The following is a 20,103-nucleotide window of genomic DNA, read 5'->3' as shown; positions in this document are numbered from 1 at the left end:
GAAGATATTAACTAAGAATTCCTAAGTAAACATAACTATCTCTGTTTAGGAAGAGACCTTTTTAATAGACAACATAGTACTGTGTAAAAATCACTGGTGTTGGAATAAATGAACTGGTTGGTGATCTGGTTCCAATCCTAATTAGCTGTGTGAATCTGTCGAATGGGAATATGAATATCCACTCAGCTACCTCAGTGTTTCCTACTGTGTGAGAACAAAAGGAAAGTAATAAATCTGAGCCAGATGCAGTGGCTGTAGGTAATCCCAGCACTTTGGGAGGCTGAGGCAGGAGGATCACTTGAGGTCAAGAGTTCGAAACCAGCCTGGCCAGCATGGTGAAACCCCATCTCTACTAAAAATACAAAAACTAGCTAGGTGTGGTGATGCGCCTATAATCCCAGTTACTCAGGAGGCTGAGGCAGGAGAATCGCTAGAATCCATGAGGCAGAGGTTGTAATGAACCAAGATTGCACCACTGCACTCCAGCCTGGGCGACAGAGCGAGATTCTGTCAAAAAAAGAAAAGAGTGGAAAGGAGGGATCTGAAGACATCTTAGAAGATGTTGGTAAAGGATTATCATCAAAGCTGCATCTGAAAGAAAAAATAAAAAAGGGAAAGGAGATGTTTTATATTCTCATTAGAGGAAGGAGAGCAGGCTGCTTTATAAAAGCACTCGTTTATAGAAGACCAGAGAGATGAAGCAGTGGCAGTCATGAGGAATCTCATGTTGCAAAAGGATACGTTTTAGAGCAATGTGATAAGTAGTGGAAAAGCCAGCTAAAATAATATGTTCCAGACATCTCTAAGAAGAGGATGGGATGCGGGGGACGGGCAAGTTGAGGGAGGGAAAAAGAGGGTAGTGTAAGGAACAGAAGGCAGGCCAACAAAAGGACTTGGGTTAAGATTCTCCCCAAGGGTGTACGTCTAGGATTAAAATTACTTAACAAAATTACATTCAAGAAGACTACATCCTGTGATACGGGTTGAATCCAACGTTCCCAAGACAGTATCATCCTTATTACCTTAATTAGGTGGCTTACCCAGTTTTCATAAATGATCAGGATTCCTAGTCTCAACTTCCTTTGAAGGAAAAAGTCCTTCGCTCAGTAACACAAAAGTGACAGGTAGGTGCAAACGACTTGACAGCATTAAATAAAATAAATCAAACTCATATTTAGAAATTACTTATTTCTGAATCTTACATCACAGTCAGTCACATGGCTGCTCTGGCCCCAACCTAGAGGAGTGACCCATTCAGTAAGAGTGCTCACTTTATACAAACTTGTCAGTTAGATAAGGAAAAGGACATATGAAAGACTGAAAGCAGCTCAGCCAATGAGTAAAACTATCAAAAGAATTTGACTGTTCAGCTTTCAACCTTCTTCTTGTGAGAATTCACTTTAATGCATACTTTATGTTCGCAAAGACTGAAAATACAATTACAAAAAAAGCAGCTCTAAAACAGTATTAAAGCACTCTTGTTTCAGCTATCTAGGAGTCAGCATTCATCACACACTTGCCAGTCTGTATCAACCTGTGACTCAGTCAAGGACGGAACAGGAAATGTGCAATGAGCCACCATCACTGACTCCCTGTGTTGCGTTCTCACCCCTCCTCTCAAACTCCCACAGATCCATCAGACAACACGTATCTCACCCTCTGATTCAAAGATGTGATGCTCATTTGTATTAACACTCCTTCATGCATAGAGGGGCTCAGCAGCACCTAATGGTGCTATATTAAGGTAACTTTCCTATTTTTAACTTTTTCCGTGTTTAAAATAATAAAAAAAAGTGAGATAGCTGCTGTCTGCATATCTGTTACTTGCACAATGGATAAACTAAGAAAATTATTTAGCCGGGCGCGGTGGCTCAAGCCTGTAATCCCAGCACTTTGGAAGGCCGAGGCGGGTGGATCACGAGGTCGAGAGTTCGAGACCATCCTGGTCGACATGGTGAAACCCCGTCTCTACTAAAAATACAAAAAATTAGCTGGGCATGGTGGCTCGTGCCTGTAATCCCAGCTACTCAGGAGGCTGAGGCAGGAGAATTGCCTGAACCCAGGAGGCGGAGGTTGCGGTGAGCCGAGATCGCGCCATTGCACTCCAGCCTGGGTAACAAGAGCGAAACTCCGTCTCAAAAAAAAAAAAAAAAAGAAAATTATTTAGATGAAGTACTATGAAACTGACAAAGATCCAAAGATTTCAACATAAGATGCCAGATTTTCAAATGCTTCTTCTTAAAATAATTTAAGTAGTTATGCTTTCAAATAACTGATAGTTTCCCCATTCCAACATGCGCTATTGAGCCCTTAAAAAGAATTAAGTAAATCTATATATGTTGATATAGAAAGTTCTGTAAGATACATTATGTGAAAAACAAGGTGCAGAAAAGCATGTAGTGGAGTACCTTGGTATAAATGGTGTGTCTCTGTGTATATATTCTTGTTTTGCCTAAAAGGCAATGAGAATTCACAAAAGACTGGGGAAATGGGTAAATTTCCCTACCTACATAATAAAAAAATTAACTTAAATTTCTAAAAGAAATTAATGGAAATATTTACTGATCTTATTTAAAGCAAATACTAATGATTCTTTCATAAAAAGTAATAATAACCAAGTTTTAAGGGACTATAACTAACCAATAACAGCTACTTTTAAAAACATGTAAATCAAGGCCGGGCACGGTGACTCAAGCCTGTAATACCAGCACTTTGGGAGGCCGAGGTGGGTGGATCACGAGGTCAAGAGATCGAGACCATCCTGGCCAACATGGTGAAACCCTGTCTCTACTAAAAATACTAAAAATTAGCTGGGCATGGCGGCGCGTGCCTATAGTCCCAGCTTCTCAGGAGGCTGAGGCAGGAGAATTGCTTGAACCCAGGAGGCGGAGGTTGCAGTGAACCGAGATCGCGCCATTGCACTCCAGCCTGGGTAACAAGAGTGAAACTCCGTCTCAAAAAAAAAAAAAAAAAAAAAACATGTAAATCAGATTTATCCAAATATGTTGGATTATCCAACTCCTTAATTACTGAATTACCTATTTTTTAATTCACTCATTCATTCATCGATTGATTGATTCATTCAGAGACCAGCTTATGAGACTGGCCAATTTTTAAATTTTTGGTAGAGATGGTGTTTCACCATGTTGCCCAGGCTGGTCTCAAACTCCTCAGCTCAAGCGTCCCCTGCCTCATCCTCCCATTACAAGCGTGAGTGATGGCACCTGGCCATGAATTCTCAGTCTATTTTAATTCTACCTGAAAACTCTCCGGCCGGGCGTGGTGGCTCATGCCTGTAATCCCAACAGTTTGGGAGGCCGAGGTGGGTGGATCACGAGGTCAAGAGATCGAGACCATCCTGGCCAACATGGTGAAACCCTGTCTCTACTAAAAAAATACAAAAATTAGCTGGGCGTGGTGGTTAAACGGGAGGCTGAGGCAGGAGAATTGCTTGAACCTGGAAGGCAGAAGTTGCAGTGAGCTGAGATCACGCCACTGCACTGCAGCCTGGCGACACAGCGAGACTCCGTCTCAAAAAAAAAAAAAAAAAAAAAAACCTCCCCTTTAGGATCATCCAAACCAGGCCAACTTTCTGAGAGGCTCCCAGTCCTGGAGACATGTCAAAAGTGAAGCCCAGGTTGGTCTGGTACTTACTTATACAGCCATTAGAAAGAGATGAGCAGACAAGCTCTAAGATTCCACAGACCCACACTGCCTACGGATATTAACCTCCTTGCCTCCAACCAACCATACCCATTCTTTTGTTAATCTGTTTTTACCACCATGCAAAAGAGATATGACCAAACTCATACAGTCAAAAGTCCTAAGACCCAGTCCCAATTTTTTTTATTTTTTGTTTTTACTTATAATTCTTACTTTTATACTTCTAAAACAATCCTATTTACGCCAGACTCCTTTTAATACACTAAGTTGACTTACAAGTAAATTCAGATACATGGGACTTCAAATGCAAAGCACTCATAAATGACCTTGAATTCTTCTTTTATGAACCAAAGTCTTACAGTCATGGACTTCTCAGACTAGAATACTACATGAAGATGGGAGCACCTATTGGCAAAGTGTGATCAAATTATTCTGCTTTACTGAACATTATAAATTCCTTAAATACAGCAGAAAGATATGTTCCAGGAACTTCTGGAGATCACAAAGGCACAAAGAAATCCTACTCCTTAAGGGTGATGAGGCAAGATCATAAGTGGAGAATGAGAAGATAGGAGCACCACTATAACCCCAGGAGGTCGTGTGCCAGAGCCTATTTAATTATTTTCTTACACATTTTTACTTGAGTGCACAGATTTTTCTTCTATGAATAGAAGCTTATTTTATAATGTAAATCAACACACAGACTTGTTGCTGAATACGTTCAACAGTGAAAAAGTAAGACAACTGTACTAGAGCAACATGTATGTAGTATTCTCCTCAACAGCCACATTAAAAATAATCTGGATGTATTTGATGCTTTCTGTTCATGAAAAACTGGCTGGGCTCAGTGGCTCACACCTGTAATCCTAGCATTTTGGGAGGCCAAGGCAGACAGACTGCTTGAGCCCAGGAGTTCAAGACCAGCCTGAGCAACATAGTAAAACCCCCATCTCTACAAAAAATACAAAAAGTTAGCTAGGTGTGATGGTGCATGCTTGTAGTCCCGTCTACCTAGGGAGGCTGAAGTGGGAGGATCACCTGAGCCCAAGAGGTCAAGACTGCAGTTGAGCCAAGCTGTGATCAGGAGCTACTGTTCTCTAGCCCTGGTGACAGAGTGAGACCCTATCTCAAAATAAATAAATAATTTAAAAAATTAAGAACCTTACCAGTTTACTCTCCAGTTCTTAAACAGATTCACCACCATACAAACGGTCAGAGAACTTACAACTGTGTGCACCACTAGCTTGCAAACATGCATCACCAAAAGCCGGGCACGGTGGCTCAAGCCTGTAATCCCAGCACTTTGGGAGGCTGAGGCGGGTGGATCACGAGGTCAAGAGATCGAGACCAGCCTGGTCAACATGGTGAAACCCCGTCTCTACTAAAAATACAAAAAATTAGCTGGGCATGGTGGCGTGTGCCTGTAATCCCAGCTACTCAGGAGGCTGAGGCAGGAGAATTGCCTGAACCCAGGAGGCGGAGGTTGCGGTGAGCCGAGATCGTGCCATTGCACTCCAGCCTGGGTTAACAAGAGCGAAACTCCGTCTCAAAAAAAAAAAAAAAAAAAAAAAAAAAAAAAAAAAAAAAAAAAAAAAAAAAAAAAAAAAAAAAACATGCATCACCAGAGTCAGCATGGTTTTACTCTCATTAGAGCCAACAGCTGCCAATGTGTTATTCCTTTTAAAATGAAAGCTTGGCCAGGCACGGTGGCTCATGTCTGTAATCCCAGCACTTTGAGAGGCCAAGGCGGATAAATTACGAGGTCAGGAGTTCGAGACAGCCGGGACAACATGGTGAAAGCCCATCTCTACTAAAAATACAAAAATCAGCCAGGCGTGGTGGTGGGTCCCTTTAATCCCAGCTACTTGGGAGGCTGAGGCAGGAGAATCACTTGAACCCAGGAGGTTGCAGTGAGCCGAGACTGCACCATTGCATTTCAGCCTGGGTGACAGAGTAAGACACTGTCTCAAAAAAAAAAAAAAAAAAAAAAAAAAGCAAGCTTCAGCTTAATTCATATGGCTGATTTAACTTGAAAGTAGCATAAAAATCATTTTCAAAATGTATCACATTATTCAAAGTAGAGCTCCTCCCTTCCAATAAAAAGAAAACGTCAAAGCCAATAGAAAGAACTATATTAGAGTTGAATGTGAAAAGGTGAATCTTGGAATCCACAGGATAAGCCCATTAAAATTAGTCATTCGGCTGGGTGCAGTGGCTCACGCCTGTAATCCCAGCCCTTTGGGAGGCTGAGGTGGGCAGATCACAAGGTCAGGAGTTCAAGACTAGCCTGGCCAATATGGTGAAACCCCATCTCTACTAAAAATACAAAAATTAGCCAGGTGTGGTGGTGGGTGTCTATAGTACCAGCTACTTAGGAGGTTGAGGCAGGAGAATCGCTTGAACTCAAGAGGCAGAGGTTGCAGTGAGCCGAGACTGTGCCACTGCACTCCAGCATGGGTGACAGAACAAGACTCTGTCTCAAAAAAAAAAAAAAAAAAAAAAAGACTTGTCATTCAAACCTGACAGTTATTTTACATTGTTAAAATAAGCCAGATAATGTTACCTAAAAACTAGTCATGTGAAATAAAAACAGCAAAACATATAAACTAATACCAAGACAGACTAGCAATACACATTTTACTATACACCAAACCATAAACTTCATTCATTCAGTCATCTGACGGAGTCTTGTTCTTGTTGCCCAGGCTGGAGTGCAATGGCGCGATTTCAGCTAACTGCAACCTCTGCCTCCTGAGTTCAAGAGATTCTCCTGCCTCAGCCTTCCAGGTTGTTGTGATTACAGACGCCCACCACCATGCCCAGCTAATTATTGTATTTTTAGTAGAGACAGGGTTTCACCATGTTGGCCAGGCTGGTCTCAAACTCCTGATCTCAGGTGATCCACCCGCCTCAGCCTACCATAAACATCTTTTAATATGTTATACTTGAGTTGGGTTAAACTTTTTAAATATATTATTCGGATATTTTCAGTGACCTTTTCCTATTTGACAATGTTGAGCTCTCAATTAATAACTTGATCATTTAAGCTGCTTCACACTTACATAAATGCAGTATACTGTTAAGTATGTAAGTCCTAAACTACATTATATAATGAGGCAATACAAGTACCAAGCTTAACAATAGTATGTATTGACTTTATAAAATTGAAGAAAATTCTGCTGAATTCTAAACTGAACCTAACATCAGCCAAATACAAAAGAGAAGAGTTTCTTTTCTTGTAAAGGCCTCATCAATAAAATCAAACCTAAATTAATACTCATAAAATCCCTGAGGTAAACACTATTCTTATAGGTATGGGAATTCAGATGAAAGAGAAAATAGCTAAAGATGTCATGGTTCATATTCAAACTCAGGATATGTTTCTGTGCTCTAATTATTGAGGCAGTAGAGAAGGGTTGGTTGGGCTTTGATACCTCACATTTAAAAAGAAACAAAGGGTATAATCCGAGTAGGAACTACTGATTAACTACCCAATAATGCCCACGCCTCATCTCCACTTGTGGCCTTAGGTGATTTGGTAATCTCTGATGGGCTCATTCTCATCTGCAAAATGGGTGGAATAATTTGTTAGGTTGGGACATATCCTTAATGAACTGCTTTGTGTTTACCATAAAGTCAACAAGTTCTACATTTTTAAAAAACTGAACTCCATTCTGATCCTACACCAGGACATTAAGTCTTGGGCTATACACAAGTTCTACTTAGTGTATGGATTTTAATTCCAGTAGTATATAAAACAATGAGAAAGTCTATAGAAGTAAAAAGTCAAGTTTAGCTCAAACTGAAATTTAGCTGCCTTGTGTGCAAACTCAGAAAGTATGGAGAATAGCTCTAACGGCAAGTATTAACACTGACAACTTGTCATATTTAAATTCTCCAGTGAACAGGTCAGACATCAGTGCATAGAGAACATGACAATGCCCAACTGCTTTGGAGTTCAAAGAAAGGAAGAAAACCAACATTTAAGAAGCACCTATTATTGACAGGCAAGAGGCTTCCAGGTGCATTATCTTATGTAAAAGCATCAATACTATTAGCTATGAACTACTAATGAAAATAAATAATCTAAAAGTTAAGGCCAGGTGCAGGGGCTGAGAACTGTAATGCCAGCACTTCAGGAGGCCAAGGCAGGAGGAGGACTGCTTAAGTCCAGAAGTTCACAAGAAACCTAGACAACAAAGTGAAATGTCGTCACTACAAAAAAAAAGTTAGCCAGGCATGGTGGCACTCAGCTGTAGTTTCAGCTACTCAGGAGGCTGAGGCAAGAGGATTGCATGAGCCCAGGAGTTTGAGGCTGCAGTGACCTATGATCATACCACTACACTCCAGCCTGGACAACAGGCTGTCTCTACAAAAGGATAAAGATTGGCTGGGCATAGTGGCCCATGCCTGTAGTTTCAGCACTTTGGGAGGCCAAGGCAAGTGGATCACTTGAGGTCAGGAGTTCGGGACTACCCTGGCCAACATGGTGTAACCCTGTCTCTACCAAAAACAGAAAAATTAGCTGGGCATGGTGGCATGACCCTGTAATCCCAGCTACTCAGGAGGCTGAGGCAGGATAATCACTTGAAACCAGGAGGCAGAGGTTGCAGTGAGCCTAGATCACACCACTGCACTCCAGCCTGGACAAAATAAAGAGACTGTCTAAAAAAAAATTTTTTTTTATTAAAATAAAGTTAAGAAATAATTATCATTTTAGTCCCCTGATATGTAAAATAGCAGCCAGAATGCAAAAACTCTCATTTATACAATGTAGTGTAAGAATTTTATCATGTGGCTGGGGATAGTGGCTCACGCCAGAAATTTCAGCAATTTGGGAGGCCCAGGTATGAGAATTGCTTTAGTTTGGGGGTTCGAGACCAGCCTGGGCAAAATGGCAAAACCATGTTTCTTTTTTTTTCTTTTTTTGAGACGGAGTCTTGCTCTGTCACCTAGGCTGGAGTACAGTGGTGTAATCTCGGCTGACTGCAACATCTGCCTCCAGGTTCAAGCAATTCTCCTGCCTCGGCCTCCTGAGTAACTGGGATTATAGGCATGCACCACCATGCCTGGCTAACTTTTGTATTTCTGATAGAGACAGGGTTTCACCATGTTGGTCAAGCTGATCTCGAACTCCTGACCTCGTGATCTGCCCACCGCAGCCTCACAAAGTGCTGGGATTACAGGCATGAGCCACTGTGCCCAACTGGAAAACCGTGTTTCCACAAAAAAAAAAAAAAAGAAAGAAAAGAAAACGAAGAAAAATTAGCTGGCAAGTGCTTGTAGTCCTGGCTACTTAGGAGGCTGAGGTAGGAGGATCACCTGAGCCCAGGAGGCGGAGGATACAGTGAGCTGAGATAATGCTACTGCACTCCAGCCTAGGAAACAGAGACACTGTGAGGGAGCCCTTTTTCAACATTCTACTGCCTGGAACAACGGACTGTGCCAAGCTCTCTCTTTGCTATATCCTGAGGTCCAACACCCTGCGGGTCAGTCCTCGAGGGCCATTCAACTCCATTTTCTGAGGGATGGTTTGCCTCGTGCCTCTCATGGCAGGAGAAGAACTCAATATTCCTTAGACACTTCACAGGATGGAGTGAAGTAAGGCACTTTGGAGAGCTAACCCACCTGTCTTCCATCAGCCATCCCTGAGTGGACGTATGATGGTATTGTCAGGGACCCTTACTGGACACTCTGCTTTAGTTTGGGAGTTTGAGACCAGCCTGGGCAACATGGCAAAACCATGTTTCTTTTTTTTTCTCTTTTTTTGAGTGATACTTTCACTCTAGTCCAATTGGCTATCCCTTTCACCCTGACATTTCATCAACCAAAGATAGAGGAAACCCACCACGACATACAAGAGGAACCCCATATGGGTCCTTTGATTCTCATATACTTAGATGCAATTGGGGTCCTAAGAGGAGTTCTAAACAAATTTAAAGCCAGAGACCAGAAAGCTGCTGAATTTGAATCAACACTATTCTGGTGGCTGACAATAAATAAAAATGTAGACTGGATAAATTATATTTATTATAATCAGCAATGATTTGTTAACTGTACCGAGGATGCTGTTAAAGGAATCACAGAACAGTTAAGGTCTACCAGCCAAATGGCATAGGAAAACAGGATTGCTCTTGACATGTTAGTTGAAAAGGGCGGTGTTTGTGTAATGATTAAGACTCAATGCTGTACACTTTCATTCCAAATAACACAGCTCCAGACGGAAGTATCATGACAGCCTTACGGCGACTTATGGCCCTATCTAATGAACTAGCCAAAAATGTGGGAGTAAATAACCCCATTTCGAACTGGCTAGAGAACTGGTTTGGCAAATGAAAGGACACTTTGGCATCAGTCCTCACTTCCCTGGTAGCAGTATTAGGTATACGTCTTCTTGCAGGATGTTGTATTATACCCTGTGTTTAAGGACTTGTGCAAAGGTTCAGAAATACTACCCTAGCTAACCTATCTCCAACTCCTCCTCCTCCCTATCCAGAGAAATTACTTCTGTTGGACAACCAAGCCAAACAATGAAGCAAGTTTGAAGAAGAATTACGAAATGAAAAGAGGAGGGAATTGTGAGAGATGGGAAAGTTCTTCTTCAAAGTTTCTATCTTAGACTACATTATAAGCAGTTACAATCTCTTGCTCTATGGCCATTACCCGTTATTAGCATAAACATATACCTTCCATGTATTCTCTAAATCAGCCACATCTTAAATCAGCTACCTTGATTCACTCCAGCATGTCTGAATAGGACTGGGCAAGCTCCAAACCTTGGTGCATGCCATTCCTTATTTGGAAACCCTCCTGACCTTCTCCTGACTAGCTTCCTCTTTTTCCTTGTCTTCTTTCCCCTTATCTATTCAGGAAATTTCCAAGTTTTTAGCCAGTTGGGTCAAGCATGAATGTGAGGTCCTGTCTGGCCAATGGAAACTGGACACAGCAGTAGGGTGATTGCGTCACATTATGAAAGTTATAAATGTCCCTGTCTCCTTTGTTCAGGTGTGTCCTCGTGGCAAGACTGCCAGCAAGTTGTACCCTTTCTGCAGGAAGTAAACTAGCCTTGTTGAGTGATCCACTGTCTCGGTGTGCATTTTTCCTGACATTATACACCCATTTACAACAACCACAAATTTTAAATTAATGGCTGGGCATGGTGTCTCACACCTGTAATCCCATCACTTTGGGAGGCTGAGGTAGGTGGATCACTTCAGGTTAGGAGTTTGAGACCAGCCTGGCCAACATGGTGAAACCCCGTCTCTACCAAAAATAGAAAAAATTAGCTGGGTGTGGTGGCACGCATCTGTAATCCCAGTTACTTGAGAGGCTGAGGCAGGAGAATCATGCCACTGCATGCCAGCTTGGGCAACAGTGAGACTCCATCTCAAAAAACAAACACAGGCAAACAAATTTTAATTTAATGAGACAGCAATCATCTTATTCAATCAACTGATTTTAAAGGTGAGCAAATATAAATTCTGGAAATTAAGAGATTTTTCTCTTACATGTCACTTCATCAAACCCCAACTCTATCCTCCAAATTTATAATGTTCTACAGAAACAGGCACAAATCCAGCTAGACAGCAGGGGCTGTAAATATAGAATCCAGCAGCTGGGTTAAGACGGGATTCAAGCTAACATGGTCTTATTATGGGTATCTGTTCTCCACCCAGCAGAGTGACCCAAACCAAGGGGAGAGAAAGATAATTCATTCAGATAGCATTTCCTAAAAAAGGTCCTCCTGATCTTGAGTGAAGTGACTATTAAGGAAATAACTACTACATATCAATTTTTTAAATGTACTGGGGAACCCCAGTCTCATGTTCAGTAGAGTATGGTAGAGTATTGATGAATCAGGCCTGGCGTGGTGGCTCATACTATAATCCCAACACTTTGAGAGGCTGAGGCGGCCTGATCACTGGTGGTCAGGAGTTCAAGACTAGCCTGGCCAACACAGTGAAACTCCATCTCTACTAAAATTACAAAGAACTAGCTGGGCCTGGTGGCACACGCCTGTAATCTCAGCTACTCAGGAGGCTGAGGCCCAAGAATCACTTGAACCTGGGAGGTGAAGTTGCAGTGAGCCGAGATTGCGCCATGAGAGATTACTCCATGGCAAGGCAACAGAAATTACTCCAGCCTGGGCAACAGAGTGAGACTGTCTGAAAAAGGAAAAGGAAAAAAAATAAAGTACCAACAAATAAATTTCTAACATTGTTTCACCAAAGTGTTATTTCAAGGTCGGATTTCAGGGAAAGAAGTAACAGCATTTAAGTCTACCTTTGGTTGGTATTCTACAGATAACAAAACAAATCCTAAACCTATGTACTTTTATAAAAGCTGACCTCAAGATAATTTTCTTTGAAATTTCTTTGCTATACTTAGTTTTCAAACACAACTAGCTCAGAGTTTAAACAAATTTTGTCCTTTTATTCTCTGGGACAGACCCCAAAACAGAAATGTATACAGAACCCCTGCAATAAATAACTGAAAAGTGATAAACTCAAAAGAATCAGTGGGAAGAGTGGAAGAGAGAAGCATGAGTGGCCAACAACATGCAGGTTCATCTTCAGCTTTCAGAAACAAATTGCAAAAGGTTAAAATATTTTTAGGGTTGTCATAGGAGACGCTAAAGGGAGTAAGAAAAAATTGAAAATGGAGAAAGTAAGACTGAAATAGTGAGAGTATTGACAAATTCCTGGACTATCACAATCTAGCCTTAGGTGTTTCTTTTTTTTTTTTTCTTTTTTTTTTTTTTTTTTTTTTTTTTTTGAGACAAAGTCTTGCTTCTTTGCCCAGCTGGAGCGCAATGGAGCGATCTCAGCTTACTGCAACCTCTGCCTCCCGAGTAGCTGGGATTACAAGCACGTGCTAGCACACCCAGCTAATTTTTTGTATTTCTTTTTTTTAGTGGAGACGGGTTTTACCATGTTGGCCAGGCTGGTCTCAAACTCCTGACCTCAAGTGATCCACCTGCCTCAGCCTCCCAAACTGCTGGGATTACAGGTATGGGCCACCGCGCCTGGATGGCCTTAGGCATTTCTATATATCTCTATGAATTAAAATATCAAGTTAGTTTTATTTTGGACGGAATTTAACAAGCTGCCTCATGAAAAATGATCCCTCCCCTCACGTAACCTCTAGTAAGGGCAGGTGTCCAAAATCAAGGAATGGCAAAAAGGTAGCTTTCCATTAATTAGTCATCAAGTAAATATCTTAATATAGCAAGTGAAGGGCAAAATAAGAGGGTGGTCTAAAGGCTGGGCGGAGTCAGTAACAGACTAGCTACAGAATCTCAAAGGACCAGGGAAAGGTTCACAGAAGAGACAAGGGGACCTGGACTTTCTGGCAAGCTCTGATTTCATCTAGAAGCTTCCTATACAATTCAAACTGCAGTGAAGAAAGATCCTGCTCCTCTACCTAAAATGTAGAGGTGTAACAACAAAGTGACTGTATTTGGAAGTGAGAGGAACCTAAGAGCAGACCAACTTAAGTTTTAATTGCTACAGAGTACTTATTTTTATAACACACTCACCCATGGTTCAAAATCCAAAGGTGCAAAAGAGAAACATACAGTGAAAATATCACTACCTCTTCTGTTTAACAGTTAAGTGCTGTCCTGAGAACCCACCCAAAGAAGCATATACAAGCAAAAATATGTTTTCAACATGGGCAAATTTTTTTTTTTTTTTTTTTTTGAGATGGAGTTTCGCTCTTGTTACCCAGGCTGGAGTGCAATGGCGCAATCTTGGCTCACCGAAACCTCCGCCTCCTGGGTTCAGGCAATTCTCCTGCCTCAGCCTCCAGAGTAGCTGGGATTACAGGCACGCGCCACCATGTCCAGCTAATTTTTTGGATTTTTAGTAGAGACGGGGTTTCACCATGTTGACCAGGACGGTCTCGATCTCTTGACCTCGTGATCCACCCGCCTCGGCCTCCCAAAGTGCTGGGATTACAGGCTTGAGCCACCGCGCCCAGCCAACATGGGCAAATTTTGATCAAAATGTTTATAATAGCTTTTTATTTAAAAAAATTTTTGTCAGGTACAGTGGCTCACACCTGTAATCCCAGCACATTGGAAGGCAAAGGCAGGTGGATCACCTGAAGTCCGGAGTTCAAGACCAGCCTGGCCAACATGATGAAACCCCATCTCTACTAAAAATACAAAAATTAGCCAGGTGTAGTAGCATACACCTGTAGTCCAAGCTACTTGGGAGGCTGAGGCAGGAGAATCTCTTGAACCCGGGAGGCAGAGGTTGCAGTGAGCCAAGATTGAGCTACCATACTCCAGCCCAGACAATGGAACAAGATTCCGTCTCAAAAAATTTTTTTTTCTTTGTTTTACATAAAATCACTCTCATTATGCATATGCATACATTACAACAACTTTTCTAGGAAACTCACATCTCCAAGACTTTTTTAAAAAGTATCAGAGTAAAAGTGCTGAACTAGGAACTGGGAGTACAGGTTTTAGCCTCAACTGTGTACAAGTTTGGGGAAGTCCCATCACTTCTTTGGCATTCTCCTTTATCTTCTTGACTGTCACTTGAGTCCAGGCCATATGTCATCTGCCTGGACTTGTCCTCTCCACACCCTACAAATAACCCAGCCTCTGGTCTCCTCCAAGTCATTCTCCAAAGGACTGCAGCTGAAATAACTTTTTAAATGCAAATCTTATTTTTATTTGAATGCTTACCTCCTCTATAATTTTCTTTTTACCATTTTGGTAAAACCAGGAATAGCTATATTGTTGTCCACAGTGAGGCTGGCAGAGCCTTCAGAAATCCCCTCCTGAGTCCAATCTCCTCGTATTAATAGAACACATGAAAAGACTAACTCCCTCTGAAACAAAGTAAATGGGCCACACCTAGGATGCTTCTCAGAAAGCCATGCTTATGTAGGAACCTCCAGGTCATTCATTCAATTGAATGTATTCACTGAAAGTGGTACTGTGCTGGGTATCAAGAACTTTAGTGAACAGACAGATAAGATCCTCGATTTTATAGAGTTTATGCTGATAGATATATTTTTAGAAAAGAAGTAAATACCCAAGATAATTACAAAATTCTTATTCTCTTAGGTAACTTCAGTCACTTTCTGGGGAGTCTCTCTGTGTCTTTTCTTGACCTTTGCATTAATAGCACATAACAGGGTAATCCTTTTCAATGTAAATTAGATGGTATCTATACCTTGCTCAAAACTTCCCACACTCTGAATAAAAACTAAATTCCTTACCATGGCATGTGAAGCCTTAAGTGAACTGACTCCTGTCTACTTCTCCAGTTCCCTCTGTTCTTCCTCACGCCACTCTGGCCACATACTTGCTGAACTAGTCTTCCAAGGCACCTAGCTTGTTCCTCCTTGGGGCCTCACCTACTGATCCCTTTGCCAGAACACTCTTCCTCCCAATATTCACATGATGCTCTCTGTTTATTGGCGTCCTTGCCAAAATGTCTCCACCTCTGACCACTCTGCCCAGAAGAGCAGCTATCCCTCAATTCCCTCCAACCCCTTAGCCTGCTCCATCTGTCTACATGGCACAGGTCAGAGTCAGCACACAATTTATCTGTGATTTGTCTCCCCATTATACATAAAGCTTCCTGGGTGTGTCTACCTTGCCCATTGCTATATCTTCAATGCCTGGAACCGTGCTAGGCACTGTTGAATAGGCAATCAATATTTGCTGGAAAAAATAGAAAATGTGACAAAGTACAGATTGTGGTGGGTAAGTGACTGTTTTGGGAAGGGTGATCAGAAATGGGCTCTCAGAAGAAGCAACATTTAAGCTGCATCTTGAAGAATAAGGACGAGAGCCAGAAAGAAGAGTCCATATAGAAGGAACAGCAAGTGTCGAGGCCCTGGGGCATAAAAGATTCTTCTGTGAAAGAGGACAAGTATAGTTACAGCACAACGAGGGACAGAAAAAGTGGTAGAGATGAGGCAAGAGAAGCAGGCAGGATCCTGAACGAGTCATAATTGACTCTACATGTAATGCAGCCATTAAGGACTAGGCAAAGTGTTAGATGATATGGTTAAACATTTTTGACCAGTCACAGTGGCTCACGCCTGTAATCCCAGCACTATGGGAGGTTGAGGTGGGCAGATTTCTTGAGGTTGGGAGTTTGAGACTAGCCTGACCAACATAGTGAAACACTGTCTCTATTAAAAATACAAAAATCGAATGGTTTACCCAGGGCCTCAATAAAAATTAAAAGAAGGCCGGGCGTGGTGGCTCATGCCTGTAATCCCAGCACTTTGGGAGGCCGAGGCGGGTGGATCATGAGGTCAAGAGATCGAGACCATCCTGATGAACATGGTAAAAACCCCGTCTCTACTAAAAATACAAAAAATTAGCTGGGCATGGTGGCGCGTGCCTGTAATCCCAGCTACTCAGGAGGCTGAGGCAAGAGAATCGCCTGAACCCAGGAGGCGGAGGTTGCAATGAGCTGAGATGGCGCCATTGCACTCCAGCCTGGGTAACAGGAGCGAAACTCTGTCTCAAAAAAAAAAAAAAAAAAAATTAAAAGAAAAAAAAAATCAGATGGGTGTGGTGGCACACATCCGTAATCCCAGCTACTCAGGAGGCTGAGGCAGGAGAATCACTTGAACCTGGGAGGTGGAGGTTGTAGTGAGGCGAGATTGCGCCACTGCACTCTAACCTGAGCCACAGAGTAAGACTCTGTCTCCAAAAAATAAAAATAAATAAATAATTTTATTAGAACTCTCTGCCTGCTGTGAAGAAAACAGTATACAGGAGAAAAAAAATGGACGCACAGAAACTAATTAGGAAACTCAAGCAGTTTTCTAGTTGAAAAATGATGGTGACTAGTGGTAGAAGTGCAGACAGAGAGAAATGAATGCATTTAAGATATATACTAAGGTGAAACTGATAAAACTGCTGAAGGGCTGCACAGGGGCAGGGAAGGATTTAAGATGGCTCCCATGTTTCAGACATGAGCAACTGAGTGTATTAACGGTCCACTTGCTAAAATGAAAAAAGGACTGGGGGAAAAAGTCAAAATTTTCCTCTCCAGCTGTGAGGTCTGGGACACAGGTTACTAATATCAAGGTGGAAGTCAGAGGATGAGCCTTGGCTGTGGATTTAGATTTATAAGTCATCCACAAAAAAACGGCATTTAAAGCCATGAGAATGAGTAAAATCACAAAAGAAAGAGTGTAAATAAAGAGAAGCGAAGTCTAAGACTGAGCTCCAGGGCATTCCAGCATTCAGATGTCAGGCAATGGAAGTAAAGAGAATTAGTATAGGTCTGTGAGGCAGACAGAAAATGACAGGATACCCACACTGGAGACTTTGGTGCTTCCAACAAGGATGGTGTCAGTGAAGCAGTGAGAATGGCAGCCAGGACTGAGTGGTCTAAAGAACTGCAAGACAAGAAACAGTAGAAGAAAGAGTAGACAACTCTTCGAAGAGTTTTGCTGTGATGGGGAAAAAAGAGTGAGTCACTGACTACAGGGAGAGGCTGATTTAATAAAGGTTTCTCAAGATGAGGGTACACCAGAGTGTTATCTGCACGATGCTCCTTGATTTACAATGGGGTACACGTGGATAAACTCATCGTAAATAAAAAATATCATGAACTCTAAGTGTGTTTTCAATTTACAATATTTTCAACTTAGGATGGGTTTATCAGTACGCTATCCTATTGTAAGTAAAGGACTGTACTGAATTTGCATCACTTTTGCACCTTCATAAAGTCAAAAATCCTACATTGGGACATCTGTGTATGATCAGCAGGGATGCTCTGGCAGACAAGCAGCACCTGCAGATGGGGGAGGAAAGTGGACCACAGAAGCAGCAAGGGCCTTGTGAAGGTGGCAGGTGCCCAGCACCAATGGAGGGACTGAAGCATGGGTCAGGTTCAGATGAAACAAGTACTCACCACCACTATAACAACTGGAGGGACACAAGAGAAGAGGGGTCTGGCTGCCAAAAAAAAAAAAAAGGTAGATGTGGTGGAGGGAAGATGAGGGTGTCCCTCTGGAAAGATTTCTATTTCATCAGAGAAGCATGAAACAAAGCCATTGGATAAGAGAATAAAGGACATGTGTGCGAGTTTGAGGAAAACATATGTAATAGTCCTCTCAGAACATGATAAAACAAATTTATCAGTAGGGCTTCCAGGCAGTGATAAAGCCCATCTGTGGCTTGTGGTTAGGTCTACACGGAATTCCACTAACACTTTGTGTATATGGTAAACATTTCCTTCAATCAATTTTATCATCAAAATTTATACCAAGAATTAGATTCCTAACATCATCTTGGTAATTCTAATCTAATCTAGGTAAACGTTTCCACCCTCACCGACACAAAAATAGAATGTTATGGACTCTATACATTCGCAGAATTTGATCCAATCATCTGATTATCAGCCATCTTTAATTAATTAATCTATTTTTTTGAGATGGAGTTTCACTTGTTGCCTAGGCTGGAGTGCAATGGTACAATCTCGGCTCACTGCAATCTCCACCTCCCGGGCTCAAGCAGTTCTCCTGCCTCAGCCTCCTGAGTAGCTGGGACCAGAGGCGCATGCCACCACGCCTAGCTAATTTTTGTATTTTTAGTAGAGACGGGGTTTCACCATGTTGGCCAGGATGGTCTCAATCTCTTGACCTCATGATTTGCTCACAAGCATGTACCACCACGCCTGGTTAATTTTCTATTTTTAGTAGAGATGGATTTTCTCAGTGTTGGTCAGGCTGGTCCCAAACTCCCGACCTCAGGTGATCCGCCCATGTCAGCTTCTCAAAGTGCTGGGATTATAGGCGTGAGCCACCGTGCCCAGCTATCAGCCATCTTTAAAAAAAAAAACCAGAAAACAAACTAAAAAAAAAAATGTGCATCCTATCAGTGGAAATGAGACCACTGACTAACTTATGTACTTGTAAGTGAAATTATACGTTAATGCTTGAAATATGTTTTAAAATAACTGGAGGTGGGAGAGGTGCAGGAGAAGAAAAGCGAATGGGACATAGATGAAAGCAGATGGGTCATGTGTTTTCACTGTTGATGTTGGGTGTTGGGTACATGGAGATTCGCTATACAGTTCTCTTTATTCTGGTATATGTTTGAAAATCTCCATGAAAAAGGGCAAGACAGTAATAAAAGAAATCCAGAGGGCTAAGATGGAACCAATATTTATTTTATGCTAATATAAACTAATAGTACAATGTCTCATAGAATTCTAGTATGCTTCCTTAATAACTAATCAGAAAAAGAAGCTATTAGGCCAGGTGTGGTAGCTCACACCTGTAATTCCAGCACTTTGGGAGGCTGAGGCAGGCGGATCACCTCAGGTCAGGAGTTTGAGACCAGCCTGGCCAATGTGGTAAAACTCTGTCCCTACTAAAATACAAAATTAGCCAGGTGTGGCAGTGTGTGCCTGTAATCCCAGCTATTTGGGAGGCTGAGGCAGGAGACTCACTTGAACCCAGGAGGCAGAGGTTGCAGTGAGCCGTGATCACGCCATTGCACGCCAACCTGGGCAAAAAGAGCGGACTTCCACTCCTCAAAAAAGAAAAAAAAGCAGCTATTATCCTCCCAAACAAAATTCACTTCATCTAAAAAGTCACTGCCCTTCTTTTTTAGAGATCAAGCATGCTCCCCCATGCCCTGTGTCCTACTCTGTGGGAGGGCTGCCCAGCTCCACAGCTGCCTGAGACAAGGGGGCCTAACTCAAGGATTCAGTGCAGGATCGCACAGCTCTCACACTGAGCTCTGCCTCAATCAGTATTAAAGGCTACATTCTGGCCACAAAAAAAAAAAAAAAAAAGGAAAAGAAAAGATATTTTTTTCCTTTCCTCAACAAATTTCTAACTGTATAGCTCACGAAACTGCTGCAACAAATGAGCTCTCTTTATTAACTTTCCCTTTGGCCAACAGTAAGTAAAGCATGGAGGGGCAAGTAAAGTATGCCTGAGTCAGCAGGAAGCGACTGGATTTCCCTTGGGCTGCCTGGTGATACCACTGTCTTGAGCAGAATAACGTACACCACAAGTAATGTTTAAGGCCACCTGCCGCTGTGGTGAATGTGCGTAGCAAACAGGGACTATAGAGGAGAAATCAGCACTGAGTAATTCCCCTCCTAGGATATATGGTAAATAGTATTTAATTCTACTAGCAATCTCCTATATCCCCTCCCACTTTTCTTTTCACTCTCCTCTTTGAAAACCTAATTTGTGGCAAACATGGTGAACTGTACAGCATACAGCTGGAAAAAATCAAACTCCTACTGGGCGCCCCCAGCCTTACGAATCACAGGTTACCTGACTGGTTTTACTGAAACAACTGGTTGCCCAGGAGGGTGGATATCATTTCTGAGACCACAAAGGACCTTTTCTTTACTCAGTAGCAGTCTTAAAAGCCTGCCCATTTTTTAGCTTATGAATAAATTCCTGTTTCAATGATTCCCAAATCTG

The 20,103-nt window shown here is 42.1% G+C and overlaps 1 protein-coding gene across 3 annotated transcripts in view; it reads right to left on the bottom strand.

Annotated features, from left to right (window-relative positions):
* Window positions 1-20,103, bottom strand: part of DIP2B (disco interacting protein 2 homolog B) — a 284,011-nt gene that overhangs the window by 166,480 nt on the left and 97,428 nt on the right. The window lies entirely within an intron of this gene.

Source organism: Saimiri boliviensis, chromosome 7 (genome assembly GCF_048565385.1).
Source record: "Saimiri boliviensis isolate mSaiBol1 chromosome 7, mSaiBol1.pri, whole genome shotgun sequence".
In the NCBI taxonomy this organism is placed as follows: Eukaryota; Metazoa; Chordata; class Mammalia; order Primates; family Cebidae; genus Saimiri; species Saimiri boliviensis.
This window is presented reverse-complemented; position numbering and strand designations above follow the sequence as displayed.